This window comes from Apiospora aurea (assembly GCF_038362705.1).
Source record: "Apiospora aurea strain CBS 24483 chromosome Unknown utg000004l_segment0_segment0, whole genome shotgun sequence".
NCBI classification, from domain to species: Eukaryota; Fungi; Ascomycota; class Sordariomycetes; order Amphisphaeriales; family Apiosporaceae; genus Apiospora; species Apiospora aurea.
Genome location: NW_027117391.1, coordinates 1595408 through 1602780, shown reverse-complemented (window position 1 = coordinate 1602780; position 7373 = coordinate 1595408).

The window sequence follows — 7373 nt, the reverse complement described above, 5'->3', positions numbered from 1 at the left end:
ACACGATTTACATCAAATAGGAGGAAGAGGGTGCCTTGGAACACTCACTGGCCGGCTGCATGGCCTCATAGTAGTCCAGTACGACGTAGGTAAGAAGTACCTAATGTATGTCGACGCAATGGATCTGTTGCGTGCAACATTGATGCCAGGTACAGCAGGTACACATGGTACAAATTCAACTTTCAGAAGTACTACTAGGGGTGCCTCCCTTTGGTCCATGTAATAGGTCGGTGGGTGGGAGCTATGGCAGTTGCTCGTTCTCCAACAAAGGAAGGGCAAAAAAGACATAGCAAAAAAAAAAAAAAACCACCCCACGACGATCTGTGCCGGTTTTCGTGACGGTGAGCTGCATCGTGAAAATATTGGTGACAATTTATTAGCTTATTAGTCGTTCCCACTAGTGGAGGAATCAATAGTCGTGCAAAATATGCTTACTAGCCCGCCTTATGAGCTTTTGATATCATAGCAGAAGATCATATTTTACCTTCCTCCACAGATGTGATTTGCAGTGCCGGTGCAATGGTTTAGATAGTTCCCGCCTTTCGGACCAGGATTCGATCGTCACTCGACCACAATCCACGGCCCATAGCGCCAGCCTTGTCTTCAGTGTTGTTCATGGCAAGAGCAGCCATGCTCGTTGGACTTGAGGACCTGGGCCTGCCTGGCCTTGACGGAAGGGGTTGTTTGGGATAAAAGCGAGATATATTGTGGCCTTGAAGTTGCTGACTCGTTGGCGAATCAGCATTGTCCCGGAGCAGTTAGCATCCAACGTCAAGAGTCGTGATTGGCCCAGCGCAACCATGAAATGAATCCTTGCATCACCAACCATCTGCTCTATTAAGCGGGCCGGGGCTTGGAATCTATTCTTAATCTCGACGACATTGTTAATTACTGAGGCGTTTTATAGTCCATCTATACCCTTCCTTGGCCGGTTGGGAACCAACTGCTTGTCCTTTTCTGCGGCATCTTTGATTAGTGTATGCGATACAAGGTCTCGGTGACCGGTTGGGCGGACGTCCGGCAGACCGAGGGCCAGCGACGGTTCGCGACCATGTACATATATACATATGTGCGTGTATGTACGCACTCGTCTCCTCAGGCAACGAACGAACGAGGTCATGAGCCTGTTGTGCGACTCCTGGCTTTCTTGTGAACAAGGGACTCCGAAATGCTGGGACTGCGGTGGCCATCTCCCCCTCTCTCTGGTGCTAGCTAAACAAAACCTCCCACCGCCCTGGGAAAGGCAAAAGGGAAGAGGGGGGGAGATAGGTGATACCGATACCAGGGACAGTCCTAACTAGGGTGCGTGCAAATTGCAACCAGATTGAACCAGGACGGGTGGAACACTGGAGATGAGGTGACCAGACCACCAACCTGGCCAAACTCGTGGCAGCTCGGGCTACGAGTTGGCCAAGTTCGATCCGTGCCTCAGGCCTGTGCTTGGCGCTATAGTGGTCGCCGACCTATGGCGACGTCGTTGAGAGCCGCGGTACGGGCCCCCTCCAAAAAGATCCTTCCATGATACGATGGAGGGTCCCTATCTGGAAGCCATTCTGGAGAGAGTAGCGGTAGCGCTTGCGGCGAGCATCGCCTTGGATTCCTTCTCTACCGTTCTTCGAAGCACTGTTTGGCTTGGCGTCCCAACTCCGGTGCTGCCGAGGCTCCGCGGACCAAAAGCCAGCGCAATTGGGTTCCGCGATCTACGTCCGCGTCTTACCTGACCTAGCGGTCTCCTCTAACCCCGGGGAGCTTCCTAGCCTCTGGATATGTCCGGTCTATAGAGCCCATCAGGTGAGGTTGGGCACATGTGCGTGCATGTATACGTCACCCCTTATGATGCACCCGCAGCTATAATATAGCAGCCAGGCCTATAGCAGCCAGTCGCCTGCCACTTGGTACATTAGATGCACTGCCGGGCTGGTCCTATGTAATTGGATGTACCGTCAAAAGCTTGAGAGAGCGTGCTGCATAGTCCAGGATGTCAGCATTGATTTTATCCCATGGGTTATCCATGTGGGGATCATTGCAGCAATCTTAATCGCGAGCTGGTTGCTGCACTTGCACAGCATCATTCAAGTGTATTCTGCTGCTGTGTAGAGGTAGCCAGGCACAAAATGATGTACCTATCTACCTCGAGCAATGTATCGTCATTAGATCCACTGTAAGACACTTGTAACGAACGTCCAGCTCTTCGACCAAGCGGCTGTCAAAACGAACGGTTTTGGTAGCCGAATGCAGGTGTGGATATCTTTAGCCGGTCTACGTACTGTATCTACAGACGACGAGACTAGTACGTACATGAGCACAAACAGAGATCAGACGAAAAATGGCCAGGGGGTGTGAGACCCTTGGAACTTGCAACGCTGATGCTGGTACGCTGCATCAAGTCGTTTACTACAAGCGTACATGTACTGTGGCAGGTCAAGCGTGTGTGTGTACTTGCATTTGGGTTGAGTCTGAGTTGGTATATTCCTAAAGGCCTGACATAGGACTATAGTCGCGCTTCACGCTCAACTCCCAACAATGAATGGAAATTTGAATTCGGACTTCGATTGAAAATTCAAGTCCTACAATCCTGAACAACAAATTAATTGCCCCACGGTGTGATAGGAAGTATTTCCTAGGAGTTCTTTCGAAGCTGCCTGTTTGTTCGTGAGTAGGTAGTAAAGATTGATTGGCTGGGTGCACGAACAGAACCTGTCAACACCTCGCGGGTAATCTCAGCCCTCAACGAGCAAAGGCCACACTATATCTCGGCATTTGCCTGCCACCTGCTCAGGCCCAACAGCCAGCGACACGAACAACCAGTCAAAGAATGCCATGGGCGCGGGTCTCACATGTGTTGGTGTTGGTGCTGGCGTTATTGGCTGGTGTTGTTGGTGCTCCGTCAAGCCCTGAGCGTCTAATGGTTCATGCTGAAAAGAACATGCTATGCTGGCTGGCAACTGGATGCGGGGTTGGAAGGTTCGTCTCTGCTCGTCTGATGTTGCTACATGCGGATGCGGGATCAACCGGAGGATTCTTCGAAGGCAGATGACAGTACCACCTCGACGGGCGGTCTGACAGCCTATCAGTCCATCATCCATCACCCAGAGCCGTTCGCAGTGTTCACCGTGTTCACTGTTGACGTGCAGATCAGTCGGAGCGCATGAATTCGCACAAACTGATCTCATACAAGTCATGGGGCGGCGAGGACACAAAACTGACTCGCGTACCTCCCCATGCGACAGGCGTCGTCGAAACTGCTGCAAAACTTATTATTAGCTGACACTCGAGAACCTTGACGGTGGCTCTCTTTCTCGTCCACCCGCCGAGATGGTTTGAATGCAAGGATTGCAATGAATGCAATGAATGCATTGGCGACGACATGAGCACGTGCGATGGAGGTCAGTACCGCGGGTCTCGTGTGAAGTCAAGCCAGCCAAGGAGGCTCTGCTTGTTGTAGATGATCTTTGACGGGTGGATTTCATCCTGTCAAGTGGACATTTCATCCCATCTCTCTCACTGCTTACCGCCCTACAGGCTACAGCATGCTTGGCTTGTGGCAGCTGGCAGGCAAGCAGGCAACCTATTACAATACTGCTAAAAAAGCACGGTTGCCTCAAAATTAGCGTATCCCGGCATAACGGGTGTACTATGGGATGTGCCGACGAATAACTGCCAGGATCTAGTCCTTTCGGTCTACCTAGATAGATGTATGTAGGTAGGTGCATGTGAGTATTATACCCAATGGGTCAAGTGTTGCAACTGTACAGTATGCACCTGTAGCCTTGCCTGCAGGCGAATTCGCGAGGTAATGAACCCTCGCATGTCATGTAACGTAGGCAGACACGGCCATGGCCACTACCTGCATACATCCTTCTTATAGCGAACGAGCGAACGAACACACCAAGCGTCTCGATCCCTCGTCCTGTTATTGCCTTAATTCCTGCCGGTGCAGTCGATGCTACAATGCCTACGTAAGTTGGCAGCGCAGTACGCATCGTCATCTTGCTGTCTAGCTATGCATAACGATGACTAGATCCATGTAATACACACCCTCTCGCCAAGAGAGGGGTGTAATGTCACATTCCGTTGCTGGTATGCAATGGCGGCTCAATCAAGTACATGTGTACCCACCCAACCATGAGGAATGCAATCAAATCAACGGCGTCTTCTCCCCGGAGAGTGCTGGGTCTCAATGTTATAATCGATGTAATAAGAGCATCCCTATAGCCGTTCTGCTGGGTTATCGTCATCCAGAATCCAGAATCAAGATGACCTTCTGGCGAGGAGGTACGTAACGGTCCTTCAACTTGCGAGTCGACTCAAAGTGGGCAAAAGACTGAGAGCAAAGGGTTGCGACTGGCCAGTTGGTCGCGAGGCCCCAACCCCAGCTCGGGGCCTAGGTCCGTCCATCTGATACATCCACCCACTTTGGCCCAAAGGTGTCAGCTAGGAAGGCCTGGTCAATCAGTCAATCAGTCAATCAGTCAATCAGTCAATCAGTCAGTCAGTCAGTCAGTCAGGTTCGCCAAGCAACGACTCGTTCGTCCGCCGCGGCATAAACAGCGCAACCTGCCAAACCGATATGTGCCTTCTAATTAAAGATCATCTGAAGCTCTTGGTGTGACAGGTGCGGTTTCTCGGTAAACAGAAGGGCTAACGCTTAGATCCTGTGATCTGGGTGTCGGTCCGCCGCCAATGCGTAGCTGCTTACGGGGAATGAGGGCCGAGCAACGAACCATTGCCTCGGACGAACAAGATTCGAGACATTGCGTGATGGTGTCCGTAGGGTATCCATCGTCACTGTCAGCCAAGCGAGCAGTCAAGGTGCCAAAGGGTCTCACCACCGAGAGAGTCCCGCCGAAGCTAAAAAAGGCTGCTCAACGGCAAGGGAACCCTCGCCTGCGTCCTTGTGTGGAATGGGCTATGCCATGCCACGGAAAACGTATGGAAGCTCGGTAGCATGATGAAGAAATGGCCGTAGGTACAGTATGTACTGGATGCCTCTGCCGCTAGCGAGCGGTATTGCTCGGGTGGACAGCGGCCGGAGCAAAAGAACTGGGGATGCAGATAGGATTTGCTGCCTCCCAGAGCCTACCTTAATCGGTCCACACTGTCCCAAGTCTCCCTGCTCATGACAATCCGCTTCGTACCTTTGGGTGTGGCTTGACCGGCAAAGGAGAATTGCTGCGTCTCGGGGGATTTTCTCGTAACTTGAGGGGAATTATTGACTTCCTCTGGCCCCCGTCTGATCTATGGAATGCAGCATGTTTATTTTCCAGCGGATCGGGATGATTCATTTCGCTCCTCCGTAGATCGCCAATCACCACGAAACTGCCTTCCTACTTAAGTACTGTACGCACCTAATGGTACAGGATATATACTCCTAGCTAATAGCGCGCGCGCAACCACCACCACGGCTCTCCTTCGAACATCCACAGCTGCAGATCATATATGTAATTTCTATACCGTCACTAGAAGAGTACGAGAATTCAATAAAGTGGCCTCAATAATGCCCCTAGCCCATCAATCTCATTGTATGTATGCCGAAGGGGGGGTGTGGCCCAACTAAACCGCTAGAGGCAAGGGGTACCCCAGCTTATACATCCTTGTTCATTATGCCATCTGTGCTTTCAAGCCGTACCGTGCTCGTGGCGTTTCTCGCCAGTGCCCATCAACACCGTCACACGTTCAATGGGCAATGGTTAAATTTCAACGTCATTCGCTCCCGTCGCCAGGCCCATCCATGGCCTGCCCAGTCGCCAGCGGCAGATGTGTGTGGCTGTGGACGGGCCCGTCCAGAGCAAATGGTTTGCCTGTGGCGGCTCTTGTATTGCTAGCAATCATCTGCACTGTTCTGCCTAGCTCGCGACGTGCTCACAGACTTACAAGGTTAACAGATGGTTATATGACGGCTGAATTCAATGGTGTCCGCGACTAGGTGGCCACGCGACGCATATCAAGCACAGACTTATTGACTGGCCCATGCATTCCCGTCATGTCATGGACCTCGACCCTACACGTCGGAGTGAGGTAGCTGGGCTCGAGCAAAACCCAATCCCAAATGCGGAGAGAAAGGGAAACGCCTAGCCAAACGGTCGCCCGTCGGGGATACTGTGCCAATGGTGCTGCTGGCCTTCCCAAAAAGCAACGTCCCCGTCATCCGGCATGTTCGCTGGTTACCCGCTGTCTACCCGCTGTAGCGTGGCGTCGACTAAAGGCCGACCTGCTCCAGCGCGGAATGTGGTTCCTACTTGCTTGACTGCCTCGAGACTGCCGGTGTGGGTTCTGTACCTGCTTGCCTGCCTACTTTAGGAAGAGAAGAAAGGCCTCGGCCGGCCAAGCAACGTGACTTGCTTGACGCCTGGGTTGTTCCCATTGTATAGCCTCGCTTAAATTACCTACAGTATCAACTACCGGTGGTCTCCCAGGAAGAGAGGCCCCGCCCCGAGGCCTGGAGACGGAGGACCTCATACGCGTAGTGTGTAGAGTCTCGGTCCTCAATTTCTTCGGCAGTCTATTTTCGAAAATGATGGGACCTACGATCAAACTTACGTTGGGCGCCATGTCCGGCAATCACATCTTGTCTCCGGGGCTAGGAGGGCGTTCCCCAAGGTACTTGGTCAGCTACGTAATCTATGGTAACAACTCCGTCAGCAGCCACTCGGGAGCTTGTCGCTTCTGACTTGCGTTACCTGCCTGCCTACTCAGTACCTATCTACCCATTGCACGCGTACCCGGTCTGCTTTGATTGGACCCCATGCGTGGACAAGAAAGAGGACCCTTATTCTCAATTTCTCTGCTCTCAGGGCGAGGTCGAATCCGTATCAAGCTTCGATCATCAATAATCATGCATGGACACCACCGTGGTCACAGGAGATAAACCTGTGCATCTTGGCGAAGTAGGCAGGCCGTTGATGTGTTTTCTCCATCACCGTACTGGTACCGACGCATGTAGCAACCGATATGCAATGTACATGATGTATTCATGCAGCCAGGAGACGTACATACTGTAGGTAGATACAGGATGTAACATGTAATGTATGTATGTAGGTAGGTAGGTAGGTAAAGTCATGGCTGAAGGGAAGGGAAGCTTTTCCAGGCAATCAGAGACGCCTGCTGATGGACGCCTCTTTCAAACCGTTAAACTGCCCGCCCCACCATGTGCAGGTTCGACCCTTGACACAATCAGCCCTGTCCGTCAGTCTGTCTCTGTCTCTGTCTTTGTTTCTGTCTCTGTCCCTGTCTCTCTATGTGTGCCTGTCGCTTTCGGTGTCTGCTCTCAATGCCTCCTCTCCTTCTCCTTCTCCTTCTTTCTGTCTTCTTCTCGTCGTTCATCCCGAATCCACCCCCTTGGCGCGGCGGGTAAGGTATGTCACATTCGATCA